Source organism: Salvelinus namaycush, chromosome 8 (assembly GCF_016432855.1).
Source record: "Salvelinus namaycush isolate Seneca chromosome 8, SaNama_1.0, whole genome shotgun sequence".
NCBI classification, from domain to species: domain Eukaryota; kingdom Metazoa; phylum Chordata; class Actinopteri; order Salmoniformes; family Salmonidae; genus Salvelinus; species Salvelinus namaycush.
In genome coordinates this window covers 44,992,178-45,010,425 of record NC_052314.1, presented here as the reverse complement: position 1 = coordinate 45,010,425, position 18,248 = coordinate 44,992,178, and the positions used below count along the sequence as shown (strand labels likewise).

The following is an 18,248-nucleotide window of genomic DNA, read 5'->3' as shown; positions in this document are numbered from 1 at the left end:
ACAAACTACATTATGAATTGAACAAAGCATTTTATATACGTTTTTACAATGTTTGGTATCCAGTTGTGCCTGTTTGCTACTCCAGGCTTCAACATCTCAGACAAACACCTATGATGCAATATAAACCAATAATAACATATGAGGATCATGGGACCTGTATTTTTGTACAAGGTGAACTCTCAGCAATCAATGTCTCTGTGAGCAAATCAGCATTTAAATGACTTATGCGATACTATTTACTTGCTGTTCCACACGTTTTCTGGCCATGAATGTCAATTGTTTCTAACTGTAAGACTAATGAATAAGCACCATGGCTGCGTGTTAACAAGCAGTTCACAACCATGACACTGAGGATCTGTTGATTATCAGTGATGTTTTACTTTCTTTTCCTACATTGTTAGTACGTTTCATTCAAAATTATATAAATGCAAATGTTTGTACAATGTGTTCTGTTCAGCAGGGGTCATGCATTTTTAGGATATCGATCCCATGTTTGGCATCAGCCATGTAAACCTCTTCATATATATATGGGCAGTGAGAAAATTGTCACATTTGTTAACCTATTGTGTGGTGTGTAGTACCTACAAATTGGATTTGAGCAGGCAGCATCACATTTTCAAACCATTTAACATGTTTAGACATTAAATCAACCGGCCTACACCCCAAAGAGCAAGCTAACCAAAAGCACAGTGGCCAGCAAGAACTCTAGAATGAAGAAACCTGGAGAGGAACCAGGGGTGGGTGGCTAGTCCTCTTCTGGGTGCCCCGGGTAGTCCAGGCATACTGTATTTCAGAAGCTCCTCTGAATAGTTGAGGGAATGGAACATCCTGACCATGAGAGGGTGTTTTGGGGACTCCTTAGCAGGGGGCAGGTCCTCCTGGGGTGTGGAATTGGATGGAACCTAACACTCCGGTTCTGTGATAAGAGAACAGAAATTAACACACATTGATGCATCTAACTTCTGCCTAAAACTGGTAATGTTAATGACATTTCACGTGATGTAGCCTACGTTTTGTCATGAGGTGAAACCAGGGACAGACTGGAACAAGATATAGCCCTGGGAATTTCAAGTGTAAAGGGTGAGGGGGAATGCTGCATGAAGGCGTGCTGCTGTGCTCCCTTAGTGTATCCTGTAGGTTGTTCAATAGTAGGCCTAATAAGACAGTAAAACTAAATCACAGGTAGGCTCAGTTCTGTCATATATCAATGTCAGAAACCATTCCCTCAGTTGAGTCAGCATTGAGTCATACACTACATGGGCACAAGTATGTGGACCCCTGCTCATCGAACATCTCATTCCAAAATCATGGGCATTAATATGGAGTTGGTCCCTCCTTTGCTGCTATAACAGCATTGACTCTTCTGGGAAGGCTTTCCCCCAGATGTTGGAATATTGCTGCAGGGACATGCTTTCATTCAGCCACAAGAGCAATAGTCAGGTCGGGCACTGAGGTTGGGCGTTCAGGCCTGGCTAGCAGTCGGCGTTCCAATTCAGCCCAAAGGTGTTCGATGGGGTTGAGGTCAGGGCTCTGTGCTGGCCAGTCAAGTTCTTCTACACTGATCTCGATTCTTCCTAAACCAAACTTTACAGTTGGCACTATGCATTCAGGCAGTTGCTCGGTAGGGAGTGTTGCAACCGAGGACAGACGATTTTTACGTGCTACGCGCTTGTGTGGCCTACCACTCAGTGGCTGAGCCGTTGTTGCTCCTAGACCAGGGGTGTCAAACTCATTCCATGGAGGGCCTAGTGTCTGCTGGTTTTTGTTTTTTCCTTTCAGTTAAGACCTAGAAAACCAGGTGATGGGAGTTCCTTACTAATTAGTGACCTGAATTCATCAATCAAGTACAAGGGTGGAGCGAAAACCCACAGACACTCAGCCCTCCGTGGAATGAGCTTGACAGCTGTGTCCTAGACGTTTCCACTTCACAATAACAGCACTTACAGTTGACCGGGGCAACTCTAGCAGGGCAGAAATTTTATGAACTGACTTGTGTCAGTTCATAAATGCACTTTTTTCTGCAACCCTGTCAATAACCCCATCACTCTCCCTTGCTATCTCTATCGGCAGCAGCCAGCGTAGGCCTACGGAACGTCTTATGTCTTATGCTTGCTGTTTCTCCCAATTTCTCCATGCCACCTTTTCTTTTTCTCTTCATTATGACGCCACAAGACTACTCCGAATAGTTACTTGGAAAACAGAGGAAGACGGAACAAATCATAGTTTGATAGAGGTAGCTAGATCAGGGCTCTTCAACCAGGTTCCTGGAGAGCTACTCTCCTGTAGGTTTTCAATCCAACCCCAGTTGTAACTAACCTGATTCAGTTTATCAACCAGCTAATTATTAGAATCAGGTGCGCTAGATTAGGGTTGGAGCGAAAACCTACAGGATGGTAACGCTCCAGGAACAGGGTTGGAGAGCCCTGCTCAAGATGGATAAAACCCATTTTTGCATGGACATTGTCATTGAGGGCTTCCACCATGTGAAAGTAGGCAACTGGGCGGGAGGCAGGACTTTCAATGGGTTGAGGAATGATCACGTGATTCCATTTGGGTCATCAGGAAGGATCGACAATTAATTATTTAAGAGAAAGAGAGAAAAAGTACAGTTGAGGAGCATGCCCATGCAGGTCCGATCAGACCGGCCTACTGGAATATTCCTGCATTTCCCGAAGGGAAAAATATCTTAATGGATCAACATTTTCCACCACATCCTAAATTGTCCAACAATCTGAAAAATTGTGGTGAAAAATGTTGTTTTGGTCATCTATGAACATTTGAACATTTTGGCCATGTTCTGTTATAATAATCTCCACCCGGCACAGCCAGAAGAGGACTGGCCACCCCTCATAGCCTGGTTCGTCTCTAGGTTTCTTCCTAGGTTCTGGCCTTTCTAGGGAGTTTTTCCTAGCCACCGTGCTTCTACACCTGCATTGCTTGCTGTTTGGGGTTTTAGGCTGGGTTTCTGTACAGCACTTTGAGATATCAGCTGATGTAAGAAGGGCTTTATAAATACATTTGATTTGATTTGTTTTATTAAGACAGTACACATATTTTTCAGGCGGCTTGCCATTAAAGCTAGTTAAGGAGGAAAATGATGCCTTTGTAGCCTGAATGGAGGGGCTTTATGTACGAGGCGGTCCACGGGGGACACAAGTGTACTATCCTAGACAATAATGCAGATCTAGCAGCAACTATTGGCTGTCTAGGCCAGGGTTTCCCAAACTCGGTCCTGGACCCCCCCGGGTGCACGTTTTGGTTTTTGCCCTAGCACTACACAGCCCCCCCCCCCCCCCCCCCCCCAGGATCGAGTTTGGGAAACCCTGGCCTAGGTTACTTCTCCATTTGCTTTCCAGAAAAAACACGGTGCACCGGTTTAAAACTACAATCAAATTCATTGCTGTCTGCCGACAATGACTGAGCAGACTGATTGTTTGACATGGCATTTTCTGATAAACTTTCAAACGTTTAATTGTGACGTAACGGCTAGACATGCATGACGTAGGCAACTGTTCTTACTGTGCTCAGCAGATAGAACGTTGGAGATGAGTTCTTCTGTGGGTTTTGAACAAGTATGCTATTGTTAGAACAGTGGGTATGTGAAATAATTTTTCAATTTTATTGATACAAGTATCAAACTTGCTACAATAATACTAGATACCGAAAGGAACATTTTAAAGATTGGAAGCAGTCTAGGAAGACTGTCAGTCAACCAGCGTGGCCATTTTAATAAAATGGCTGCCATTCAAATTCCCCATTAGAAGACAATAGGGCAAAATCATTCCAAACAATACAAAAATGACTTTAATGTTATTTACCCACTAGATAAATCCCATAGAGAATATAGACAATCATTCTGATCATAAAGTACTATTAAAACCTAATAGGTGACATAGAGGTCATTTTGACCATAGTCCAGCAGCTATGTGAAGATTTTTGGGACTTTGTGATAGAGCCACCACATTTCCCACAGCTAGGGAATGTCTAAATAAAGTATTTTTGGCTATAGTGCAATTGCAGATTTTGTCCATTACTCCCCTGGGCGGTCATTTCCAATATGGCCGCTGAAAAACAGGCTAAGAAACCCAAGAGAGTTAACTCATTGGATAGATGTCACTAGGGGTACTCTGCTCCATTATGAGAGCACGCAGACAACAGAGACAGTGCCAAAGTTCAAATATTTATTAAGGACTTATGGTTGGACATGGTGAAGTTGGATTTGTGTGTGGCTCTGCAACAAAGGAGAGACACACGCTGGTTGCATAATATAAAAAGGTAATGGTGATAAGGATGAATCTATTAAACCAATATATCTTAAATAAGTAAATTACATGACATCTTAATGTTATGACCTAACTAAAATATATATGGAAATAGAACCCAAACGTATTCTTAACTTGGACACAAAACAACAGGAATGAAACTGAGGAATTGCTTGACAGGATTTAATTACAAACTAAAGGTGTGAATGAGCCTATCAGGGCAGTCCTGATAATTAGTGACAGCTTTGAGGCATTACGAGTCAACAGGTGGCATCAACTTGGTTGATCAAGTTCATCTCAGTAGTATGCTGCTCCACAGGGCTTTTGTACAACCGTTAACCAGATGTATGGGGCTGTATTAGACATGATTCACATGGCCATATCTCCATAAATAGTTGGTATATACATAGACATATCTGATATTGGCAGAAAGCTTAAATTCTTGTTAATCTAACTGCACTGTCCAATTTACAGTAGCTATTACAGTGAAATAATACCATTGTTTGAGGAGAGTGCACACTTTTGAACATGAAACTTATTAATAAACAAATTAGGCACATTTGGGCGGTCTTGATACAACATTTTGAACAGAAATGCTCTTGCATTTAACAGAAATCATCATGCATTTCAAAGATGGTACAAAAAAAATACAAAAGAACGGTTGGTTTTTTCTTTGTATTATCTTTTACTAGATCTATTGTGTTATATTATCCTGCATTCCTTTCACATTTCCACAAACTTCAAAGTGTTTCCTTTCAAATGGTACCAAGAATATGCATATCCTTGCTTCAGGGCCTGAGCTACAGGCAGTTGGTATTGGGGATGTCATTTTAGGCGAAAATTGAAAAAAGGGGTGGATCCTTAAGAGGTTTTTAATATACCCAAAACAAACACGTATACAAAATACTGGGATGTACCCAAACAAAAGAGCGAGGGTAAACCTTGTAGAACGACACAGGGCGAGACCCGTAATACACAATGCACACAAAACATGCAGCATCGGCCTCGGGGACGAACACAGGGAGCGGTGCGGGTCGGTCCGGTCACTGACTGAAAATCCCTGGTCAGCAAAGCATCCAGGATGTCCACCGCAGGAACCCAGCACCGCTCCTGTGGGCCGTACCCCTCCCAGTCGATGAGGCACTGGAGAGGCACATTAACCCCGATGCCTTGAATCCAGGAACTCACGGACCGAGTACGCCGGAGAGACACATGAAAGGTCGGGTTAATGCGATAATCAACAGGGAGTTGTAAACGGTACGTTACCTCATTAACCCTCCTCAGGACTTTAAACGGCCCCACAAACCGCAGGCTCAGCTTCCGGCAGGGCAGGCGGAGCGGCAGGTGGAGGGTGGAGAGCCAGACCCTGGGGATAAAACAGGCGCTTCACTGCGGTGGCGGTCGGCCTGTTGTCCACCACAGGGGCCTCGGTTTGGCTCGGATGCCAAGGTGCCAGGGTCAGCTGATACTCCTTTGCAGTGCGTGTTGGGGTGAGGTTAGTAGAGGAGTGGCGGAGGGAACGCCTTCCATACACGTGAGGTGAACTGAGGGCCACGGTCTGACACAATATCCTCCGGGATCCCGTAGTGCCGGAAGACGTGCGTAAAAATAGCCTCCTCAGTTTGCATGGCCGACGGAAGCCCAGGCAGAGGAAGGAGGCAACAAGCTTTGGAAAACCGGGCCACAATGACAAGAATGGTGGTGTTCCCCTGGGAGGGGGGAAGGTCAGTGACAAAGTCCACCGAGAGGTGAGACCAGGGTCGTTGTGGAACCGGCAGGGGAAGGAGCTTGCCATAAGGGAGGTGTCTGGGTGTCTTTGACTGAGCACAGATGAAGCAGGAAGAGACGTAAACCCGTACATCCCTAGCCAAGGTGGGCCACCAGTACTTCTCCATTAGGCAGGCGATGGTACGGCCTATAACAGGATTATCCGACACAGGCGGAGGAAAGGTGGTGGTCCTGCACACCTGTGGGCATGTAGGCGCGGTTCTCCGGGCACTGTGCAGGTGCAGGTTCCGTACGCAGGGCCTGCCGTATGTCGGCATCCATGTCCCACACCGCTGGCGTGATGATGCGGAATGGAGGGATGATGGGGGTCTCTTCCCCCTGCCTCTCCTCTGCAGCATAGAGGTGAGACAGGGCGTCCGCCTTCAGATACTTCGAGCCTGGCCTAAAGCAAATCGTGAATTGGAACCTGGTGAAGAATAGAGCCCACCTGGCCCGTCTCGGGTTTAGCCTCGTCGCTGCCCTGATGTACTCCAGGTTGCGGTGGTCCGTCCACACCAGGAAATGGTGTTTGGACCCCTCCAGCCAGTGCCTCCACACCTTCAGAGCCTTCTTGAACGCCAAGAGTTCCCGGTCCCCTACGTCGTAGTTCCTCTGGGCGGGGCTCAGCTGCTTGGAGTAGAAAGTGTAGGGCCGCAGCTTTGGAGGGGTTCCGGTGCGCTGAGATAACACGGCCCCGGCTCCTACTTCGGAGGCATCCACCTCGACGATGAAGGGGAGTGAGGGGGTCGGGATGTGCCAACACGGGAGCAGTAGTGAAAAGTGCCTTCAGCATCTCGAACGCCCTCTCCGCTGTCCAATGAAGCCGCTGGGGACCTCCTCTCAGCAGGGAGGTAAGAGGCGCGACCACTGTGCTGAAGCCTCGGATGAACCTCCGAAAATAGTTGGCGAACCCCAGGAATCGCTGGGTTGCTTTCACGGAATTGGGGATGGGCCATGACCTGACTGCACTGACGCGTTGCTCCTCCAGCTCCACTCCCTCCGTGGAGATGAGATAGTCCAAGAAAGACACGGACCACTGGAAAACCAACATTTATCCTGTTTAACATGTAAATCATGCTACAACAGTCTTCTCAGCACAGACCTGACTAACAAGACATGCTGGACGGGGTCAGCAGAATAGACCAAAATGTTGTCTATATAGACCACTACGCCCCGTCCCAGCATGTCCCAAAACACTTCGTTGATGAAGGCCTGGAAGACTGAAGGAGCATTAGACAGTCCAAAGGGCATCACGAGATACTCGTAATGACCTGTGGTCGTGGAAAAAGTCATCTTCCATTCATCGCCTGCACGAATGCACACCAGATTGTAGGCGCTCCTCAAGTCCAGCTTTGTGAAGTACTGCACCCCGTGCATTTGTTCGATGATGGTTGGGATGAGGGGTAAAGGATAGCTGAACTTGATGGTGGCCTTGTTCAGTGTTCGATAATCAATGCAGTGGCGCAGTCCCCCATCTTTCTTCTTAACACAAAATAAGCTTGAGGAGGATGGTGACTTAGAGGGGCAGACAAAACTCTGCTGGAGACTCTCCTGTACATAGGTCTCCATGGCCTCGGTCTCCGCATAGGAGAGGGGATAGACATGTCCTCTCGGGAGGGCTGCGTCAGACAACAGGTCAATGGCACAGTCCCAGGGGTGATGGGGAGGCAGGCGTGTAGCCTGGGTCTTAGATAAAACCCGGTGCAGATCCTGGTACTCCTCCGGTAAATCCACTTGAGGGGCATGGGCCGGACTTTCCACCGTAGTGGTGTTGACAAACAACGCGAAACACCTCCCCTGACACTCCTGCGACCAACCCAGCAGTCTCCTCTTGGACCAGGAAATAACCGGGTTATGCAAACTCAACCAGGGGAGACCTAAAACAATGGGGTGCGTGGGGGTGTCTACAATCAAGAAGGTGGTCTGTTCTGAATGAGTGTCCTGGGTCAGCAAAGAAACAGGAACAGTAATGTGATGTATGAGCCCTGTCCCTAGCCCTGTCCCTGGGTGACTGTAGGGGAACCAAAGGAATGCGAGGGTAAACCTCGTAGAACGACACGGGACAAGCCCCGTAATACACAATGCACAAAACATGCAGCACAGGCTGAGACAATGCATAGGCACTCACACGACCAATGGACATGGGAGCAATAATCGACAGCCCAATGGGGAAACAAAAGGCACATTTAAACAAACACAATCAGTGAGGAATTGGAAACAGGTGTGCGTAATGACAGTTCAGTGCAGCCTAGAAGGCCGGTGTAATTTGAATCGGACATAACTTCATTAGTAAGTGGTACATTAAGTCTAATGCTCAAGGTAGCGTAGAAAATATAATCAAAAGGATCATGTATGTTTTTTTAAAGATGTTTTTGAAAATACGGCCAAAAATGTGCCCGAAATGCTGTCCAAATCACAGATTTTTTTTATATTTTCAGCTCTCGATTGAGAGCATCACATTTCGGCATGCTCCAAATGATATCAAAATATTGTGTGATATCTGTGGATTAAAATGTCCCAAAACAGTGCTTGCATAATAGGTAATGCTAGCCTTAGTATCATGTCCCATACATCCTATTCAAAAAGGTAGAGTTTTATTGGAATGGCTTCATGTCCATGGTTCCATTTTCAGTACAGGGAAGTTAGTACAGGAAAATGTATTGAGATTGACAAAATACTGACTATCATATTTCATACCATTGTAATTAGTAAACTTTAGGGAACACCCATTTGACAGTTTTAAGATTCTGAAATAGAGGATGGAAGTATGTTCAAGAATCAGTACATTTTGTAGATTTTTGGAGACTTTTCTACAAAAATATATTTAAAGGATACATACATATGACATACTTGGGCCATTTTGTTGTGTTCTCCAGACACCCTCAAACATTTTTAGCCATCATTGGGCTGTATGTACAAAAATTCAAGCTCCTTGGGTTTTTGCACTTTGTTTTTACACTGCTGCTACTCATTGTTTATTATCGATGCATAGTCACTTAACCCCTACCTACATGTACAAATTACCTCGACTAACCTGTACCCCCTCGACATTGACTCGGTCCGGTACCCCCTGTATATAGCCTTGTTATTTTTATTTTATTGTGTTACTTTTTATTTTATTTTTTACTTTAGTTTATTAACTAAATATATTCTCAACTCTATTTCTTGAACATCATTGTTGGTTAAGGGCTTGTAAGTAAGCATTTCACTGTAAGGTCTACTACACCTGTTGTAGTTGGCGCATGTGACAAATAAAATTTGATTTGACATTAGAAGTGCCCATCCAAGAAAGCTCAAGGTCATTTGCCACAGATAAAATGATGTCAAATCACATTATATCTACCATAGCTTTGATTGAACTGATCATGTCAACATCATACTTTAAAAATCTTAGCTAGCCGTCATCATCATGAATCACATCGACAATCAACTGGCAAATCCTTTTCAATCCTTGTCATATGAAGATAAATTATAGATAAAACATATCAGTGCTCATCAGCCATTGGACATAAACATTACACAACAAGTTGGAAATCGCAAATTCAACAATGAGTGGTTTGGAAGGAATCAGTGGCTAACTGCAAGCATTGCAATGCAAACACTAGCCTGGTATTGAGTGGAGTGGGTGTGTGTCCAAGTCTGGTTTTAAGGGTCTCTTTTCCAAGCTTAAAAAGGAAAAACATTCACATGCCATGGGTCAGAAAAGGTTGAATACATTGGCCATGCTGTCAATCCAGCATGACTTCTGCCGCATTCAAAACAACTGAAAACTCGGAACTGGGTCGCGTCTAACGGAACCCAAACCGGCTGCACGCGTGCGCCATCGTGCATAAATGTATTTTGTCCCCCCACACCAAACGCGATCACGACACGCAGGTTAAAATATCAAAGCAAACTCTTAACCAATTACATTAATTTGGGGACAGGTCGAAAAGCATTAAACGTTTATGGCAATTTAGCTAGCTAGCTTGCACTTGCTAGCTAATTTGTCCTATTTAGCTAGCTTGCTGTTGCTAGCTAATTTGTCCTGGGATATAAACATTGAGTTGTTATTTTACCTGAAATACACAAGGTCTTCTACTCCGACAATTAATCCACACATAAAACGGTCAACCGAATTGTTTCTAGTCATCTCCCCTCCTTACAGGCTTTTTCTTCTCTGGACTTTATATTGCGATTGGCAACTTTCATAAATCAGATGCATTACTGCCACCAACCTCGTTCGTCTTTCAGTCACCCACGTGGGTATAACCAATGAGGAGATGGCACATGGGTACCTGCTTCTATAAACCAATGAGGAGATGGGAGAGGCAGGACTTGCACCATGATCTGCGTCACAAATAGAACTGACTTCTATTTTAGCCCTTGGCAACGCAGACGCTTGTTGGCGTGCGCGAGCAGCGTGGGTGCAATAATTGAATAATATAGATTTCTACATTTATTTTGCAACGCTCGCGTCGCGTAGTCAAGCCTGTTTGGCACCCGAACCGATAGAACGAACAACCACCCGGCTTGGAAAGCAACCCTAGGTTTGTGTCGGGACTATATCTTGTGGAAGGATTAAATAGTATGAATAAATTAATCAAAATAATGTTTTAATGAAAATATGTCAGTCATTGTTTGAATATGTTGGTAACCCAATGCATAAAAGTAACAACACCTGTGCCAATATTTCCTCCAAACACCGGCTTATCGGGCATTATCGCTTGAATAATGACTTAATTGTCATTTTTTTGCACTTCGGCACCTAAATGAATAGCACTACACTACTGAGTATAATAGGTTATATCTGCAATGGCACTATAGCTAGACATCTTTATTTAGACTTTTACTTACTTGTGTAAAGGTTGAAAGGGCGCATCATCAAAGGATTTTGTTAAAATGGGTTACCTGTCTCTTTGCTGGACACAATACATTCCAATGGGATTTTACCTAGTGACGTGTACAGGGCAGATTTCCTGTAATTCTTCTTGAAAGTGACACAAAACAGAATATCATATTACATATCATTGCAATCAGTAGAATTCAGGGAACACCCATATTACTTTTTATAGTGTTTACATGTAAACTATTGGAACTAGCCATGAAAACATTTACCAAAAAACTCATTTGACACGCGTTTTCAACACTTTTCTACCAAAGTTTAAAGGATAAGTATATATGGAATTTTTTGACAATTTTATTGTGTTTTCCAGACCCCCTCAAACATTTTAAGCCATCATTGAGCTGTATGTACCAATTATGTAGGGAGATATTGCCATGTGAATCATATGCAGCTGGTTGGTGGCGATGTTGGAAATGGCCGCCAGTGGTGTAATGGACAAAATCTGTAATGGCACCACAGCCATGATACTTCTTTAGACATTCCCCAGCTGTGTGTGAAATTTGGTGGCTCTATGTCCACAATTTTGTCCCGTAGCCGCTAGACTAGGGATGGGCAACTTTGCTGAAAGGTGTATAAAATTGAGCACACAGCCATGCAATCTCCATAGACAAACATTGACAGAAAAATGGCCTTACTAAAGAGCTCAGTTACTTTCAATGTGGCACCGTCATTGGATGCCATCTTTCCAACAAGTCAGTTCGTAAAATTTCTGCCCTGCTAGAGCTGCCCCGGTCGACTGTAAGTGCTGTTATTGTGAAGTGGAAACGTCTAGGAGCAACATTAGTGCAGCCGTGAAGTGGTAGGCCACTCAAACTCACAGAACAGGAATGCCGAGTGCTGAAGCGCGTAAGTCTAAAAATCGTCTGTCCTCAGTTGCAACACTCACTACCGAGTTCCAAACTGCCTCTGGAAGTAACGTCAGCACAATAACTGTTCATCGGGAGTTTAATGAAATGGGTTTCCATGGCTGAGCAGCCGAACACAAGCCTAAGATCACCATGCACAATGCCAAGCATCAGCTGGAGTGGTGTAAAGCTCGCCGCCATTGGACTCTGGAGCAGTGGAAGCACGTTCCCTGGAGTGATGAATAATGTTTCACCATCTGGCAGTCCGACGGAAAAATGTGGGTTCAGTGGATACCAGGAGAACGCTACCTCCCCCAATATATAGTGCCAACTGTAAAGTTTGGTGGAGCAGGAATAATGGTCTGGGGCTGTTCTTCATGGTTCGGGCTAGGTCCCTTAGTTCCAGTGAAGGGAAATCTTAATGCTACAGCATACAATGACATTCTGGCCTACATAGAGCCCTGACCTCAACCACATCGAACACCTTTGGGATGAATTGTAATGCCGACTGCGAGCCAGGCCTAGTCGCCCAACATCAATGCCCGACCTCACTAATGCTCTTGTGACTGAATGGAAGCAAGTCCCCTCAGAAATGTTCCAACATCTACTGAAAAGCCTAATGCCCATGATTTTGGAATGGGATGTTAATGTAGCTTTTGGTAATGTGGTGTACTTACCAGACTACCTCCAATCTTTAAAATGTTTCTTAATACTTGTATCATAGAGTGGAACGATCTTGGGTATATTTGGTTCTTATCCACTGGGTACATGTGCTACAGGGTACATGTGCTTAAACAAGGACGGACGTGGTGCTAAAGAACATATCGATATCCAAAGGACTTTTCATACACTTTCAAACTAAAAAAAGAACGCATTTCCACAATAAAGCAAGGTAATTGGACTTGTCCACTCAATTTGCTCCATGCTACCTGGGCTGTTGAAAAGATGAAGGAAACTTTTTTGACCCAATGTCGACTAATTGTGCACTGCAGTGAATTGTGGAAGTTATATTCTAGATCTTCTGTGAGGGAGACATGCATTGCTTAAAATTCCACGCCCGAGCATACAATTATGTTGGTGTGTAGGCATAATAACTTTTCAAGCTTTACCAAAACAAACATTTAGCCACAAGGGGGTGGCCAAACTATATACCTACTCAACCCTCTCAGATCTCCTGCTAGGGTTGGTTCAATTTGGAATTAGTTTATTTGGGATAACAACAAACATGAATTTCCATATTTGGCACAGGTTACAGTTTCGCCCCAGGACAGATGTGTACCTATCTCTCACTCTCTTCTCTCCCCACCCCCTCCCTCTCTCTCTCTGCCAACAGTACCATCTCCCCTACCCCCCACCTCCCTCCCTTCGCAGCAGTTAAACGACAGGCCACACTTAAAACATACAAAAACACGTGGCACGAGTATAAATAGCCCCTTATGCAAAGTGTTGGAAACAAATCTCTTTATATACCCCCAGCGAGAGATTGTTCCAAGGCTGTGTCGGGTATCACAAATCAAATTGTTTGTTAACCTAAATCGGTCTCTTAATAGGGAGTGTTAAAAGAGCGGCTGAAGCAGGGGTATCTCCAGTCGAGGATCCAATGTCAGATTATAACAACAGGGGAAGTCATTATATGGCATTATTATCACTTGGTTAATTGGTTTGACATTGAGAAAAACACCTATCAGAGCCTCTTTGAGCAGCAGATTTGTTTTGACTTTGACTGACCGTTGAAGATATATACAGTATTACGCCAATATGTAGGCTACATTTGAAGCGGTTAGAAGACCTCTTTCAGTGTGCATTGTTATGAGGCATTGTGTTAACATTTAGGGTTGTGATTTTCCTTTTGTGTGTGGTGTGTTTGTATTTCTAGGTGTTTTTATTATAGTTCACTATATGACCAAAAGTATGTGGACACCTGCTTGTTGAACATCTCATGCCAAAATCATGGGCATTAATATGGAGTTGGTCCCACCTTTGCTGCTATAACAGCCTCCACTCTTCTGGGAAGGATTTCCACTAGATGTTGGAACATTTCTGCAGGGACTTGCTTCCTTTCAGCCACAAGAGCATTAGTGAGGTCGGGCACTTATGTTGGGCGATTAGACCTGGCTCGCAGTCAGCGTTCCAATTCATCCCAAAGGTGTTTGATGGGGTTGAGGTCAGGGCTCTGTGCAGGCCAGTCAAATCAAATCAAATTCATTTATATAGCCCTTCTTACATCAGCTGATATCTCAAAGTGCTGTACAGAAACCAAGCCTAAAACCTCAAACAGCAAGCAATGCAGGTGTAGAAGCACGGTGGCTAGGAAAAACTCCCTAGAAAGGCCAAAACCTAGGAAGAAACCTAGAGAGGAACCAGGCTATGAGGAGTGGCCAGTCCTCTTCTGGCTGTGCCGGGTGGAGATTATAACAGAACATGGCCAAGATGTTCAAATGTTCATAAATGACCAGCATGGTCAAAGTTCTTCCAAACCGATCTCGAAAAACCATTTCTTTATGGACCTCGCTTTGTGCATGCGGGCAATGTCATGCTGAAACAGCATTCAGTCAAGTTCTTCCACACCGATCTCGAAAAACCATTTCTTTATGTACCTCGCTTTGTGCATGCGGGCAATGTCATGCTGAAACAGGAAAGGGACTTTCCCAAACTGTTGCCACAAAGTTGGAAGCACAGAATCGTCTAGAATGTCATTGTATGCTGTAGCGTTAAGAGTTCCCTTCACTGGAACTAAAGGGCCTAGCCCGAACCATAAAAACAGCCCCAGACCATTATTCCTTCTCCACCAAACTTTACAGTTGACACTATGCATTGGGGCAGGTAGCGTTCTCCTGGCATTCTCCAAACCCATATTCCCCCGTCGGACTGCCAGATGGTGATGCGTGATTCATCATTTCAGAGAATGTTTCCACTGCTCCAGAGTCCAGTGGCGGCGAGCTTTACACCACTCCAGCCGACGCTTGGCATTGTGCATGGTGATCTTCGGCTTGTGTGCGACTGCTCGGCCCATGGAAACCCATTTTATGAAGCTCCCGACAAAAAGTTATTGTGCTGACGTTGCTTCCACAGGCAGTTTGGAACTCGGTAGTGAGTGTTGCAACTGAGGACCGATGATTTTTACATGCTATGCGCTTCAGCACTCCACGGTCTCGTTCTGTGAGCTTGTGTGGCCTACCACTTTGCGGCTGAGCTGTTGTTGCTCCGAGACGTTTCCACTTCACAATAACAGAACTTGACCGGGGTAGCTCTAGTATGGCAGAAATTTTACGAACTGACTTGTTGGAAAGGTGGCATCCTATGACATTACCATGTTGAAAGTCACTGAGCTCTTCAGTTAGGCCATTCTACTGCCAATGTTTGTCTATGGAGATTGCATGGCTGTGTGCTTGATTGTATACACCTATCAGCAACGGGTCTGGCTGAAATAGCCAAATCCACTAATTTGAATGGGTGTCCACATACACTATATATACAAAAGTATCTCCTAGGCTCTGGCAGAAGTGTATTCATTGTGCAAGTACACATACTAACGTGTTGGGCTGTGCTAGGAGTAGGACCTTCAGTAATTGGCTGTTTGTATGTATTTGTTGGGCTGCAAAGGTAAGTACAGTTGAAGTCGGAAGTTTACATACACTTAGGTTGGAGTCATTAAATCTCGTTTTTCAACCACTCCACAAATTTCTTGTTAACAAACTATAGTTTTGGCAAGTCGGTTAAGACATCTACTTTGTGCATGACACAAGTCATTTTTCCAACAATTGTTGACAGACAGATTATTTCACTGTATCACAATTTCAGTGGGTCAGAAGTTTACATACACTAAGTTGACTGTGCCTTTAAACAGCTCGGAAAATTCCAGAAAATTATGTCATGGCTTTAGAAGCTTCTGATATGCAAATGTACATAATTTGAGTCAATTGGAGGTGTATTTGTGGATGTATTTCAAGGCCTACCTTCAAACTCAGTGCCTCTTTGCTTGACATCATGGGAAAATAAAAAGAAATCAGCCAAGACCTCAGAAAAAAATTGTAGACCTCCACAGGTCTGGATCATCCTTGGGAGCAATTTCCAAATGCCTGAAGGTACCACGTTCATCTGTACAAACTATAGTACACAAGTATAAACACCATGGGACCACGCAGCCATCATACTGCTCAGAAAGGAGGCTCGTTCTGTCTCCTAGAGATGAACGTACTTTGGTGCGAAAAGTGCAAATCAATCCCAGAACAACAGCAAAGGACCTTGTGAAGATGCTGGAGGGAACAGGTACAAAAGTGTATATATCCATAGTAAAACGAGTCCTATATCGACATAAAAAAGCCAGACTACGTTTTGCAACTGCACATGGGGACAAAGATCATACTTTTTGGAGAAATGTCCTCTGGTCTGATGAAACAAAAATAGAACTGTTTGGCCATAATGACCATCGTTATGTTTGGAGGAAAAAGGGGGAGGCTTGCATGCCGAAGAACACCATCCCAACCGTGAAGCACGGGGTGGCAGCATCATGTTGTGGGGTTGCTTTGCTGCAGGATGGACTGGTACACTTCACATAATAGATGATGGCAAAATTATGTAGATATATTGAAGCAACATCTCAAGTCATCAGTCAGGAAGTTAAAGCTTGGTTGCCAATGGGTCTTCCAAAGGGACAATGACCCCAAGCATACTTCCAAAGTTGTGGCAAAATGGCTTAAGGACAACAAAGTCAAGGTATTGAAGTGGCCATCACAAAGCCCTGACCTCAATCCTATAGAAAATGTGTGGGCAGAACTGAAAAAGCGTGTGCGAGCAAGGAGGCATACAAACCTGACTCAGTTACACCAGCTCTGTCAGGAGGAATGGGCCAAAATTCACCCAACTTATTGTGGGACGCTTGTGAAAGGCTACCTTAAATATTTGACCCAAGTTAAACAATTTAAAGGCAATGCTACCAAATACTAATTGAGTGTATGTAAACTTCTGACCCACTGGGAATGTGATGAAAGAAATAAAAGCTGAAATAAATAATTCTCTCTACTATTATTCTGACATTTCACATTCTTAAAATAAAGTGGTGATCCTAACTGACCTAAAACAGGGAATTTTTACGAGGATTAAATGTCAGGAATTGTGAAAAACTGAGTTTAAATGTATTTGGCTAAGGTGTATATAAACTTCCGACTTCAACTGTAGATTCTCGTAATCTTTCCCTTCTCCCTCCTCCTCTGTCAGTCTCTGTGTTTCAGCACCTCTACTCCCTCGTTCTCTATCATTCTTCATTTCTCTCTAACTATCTTCTTTACACATCTCTCTCTTTTTTTCTCTCTCATTTACTCTAGGCCACTGTACCTCTCTGTCTCTATCCCGCTCACCCTCTCTCTCGCTCTACCCCCTCCCTCTCTCTCTACCTCTCTGACTAGGGTGGCATGGTGGGGAGAGATGTTAAACCAGGCATGTGCGTGCAATGTAAATGTAACCTCAGGGACAGAAACACAATAAAATAAAATCCACCCGGTATCAGGTTTCAATACGGACACTAACAAATCTCCTCTCATTGCTCACACAGACAGGTTAGCTTAGACATGGAATATATTTAATTATCCTTCAGTCTACTGGCCTGCAGAGGGCAGTCTGCTAGAGAGGTTTAACCAGAGCCCTATGGCCCTGTCAAAAGTAGTGCCCTATATAGGGAATAGGGTGCCATTTTGGTACAGCCCAGCATACATACATCAGAGTATATAGTTTCAGGAGCAATTTGGAACAGTGTACAGTAATTTAATTGGGACTGGCAAACTGTAGTGCACCTAAACAGAGTTTGCATTTATCTGAAGTGCACTTATAAGGAGTGGACTGTCATTGGCCATCAATCTTGCTTCCTCCTCGTCAGTCGACAACAATCTGCCTTTATCTGTGTCCTCTGTCTATGACTTGGACCGACGCCCCCAACTATCTCTCTCTCTCTGTCTCTCTCTCTGTCTCTTTCTCTCTCCCTCTCTCTCTTTCATAGACACCTGTTACAACACCCTCAGCTTGTGTTACCATTATAAATGTAATAGAACACTGTGTCTTTCTTCTCCTCTCCCTCCCCCTCCCCTCCCCTCCCATCTTCCTTTCTTTTCTCTTCCTCTCTCTCTGTCTTTCTGTCACTCTCACACACACTGTGTCTCTCTCTCCCTATTTTCTCTAGTTATGTTATCTGAACCTGGCTGCCACAACAACAATCTGGCTTTGCACTTTTTGCATGTAAATCAGGATTGGGGTCAATTCCATTAAAATGTCAGTCAGCCCGGGAGCGGGATCGTACTCCTGACAAAGAAACTCCTCATCCAATTTACTTCTGATGAAATCATATAGGTTGTGTCCCAAATGGCACCCTATTCAAAGAAAAAAAATATTTGTCACATGCTGTGGCCTAACAGTGAAATGCTTACTTATGAACCCTTTCCAATAATGCAGAGAGAAAGAAAATAGAGAAATAATAGAAAAGTAAAACACGTAATGATA

General features: G+C 44.2%; 1 long non-coding RNA gene across 1 annotated transcript in view; it reads right to left on the bottom strand.

The window, feature by feature from the left end:
- Window positions 1–71: 71 nt before the first annotated feature.
- The window catches only part of LOC120052721, a 53,319-nt gene continuing 35,142 nt past the window's right edge, over window positions 72–18,248 (bottom strand). The window contains exon 3 of the long non-coding RNA XR_005477397.1: window positions 72–916. This is a non-coding gene — a long non-coding RNA (uncharacterized LOC120052721). The remainder of the gene's footprint in view (window positions 917–18,248) is intronic.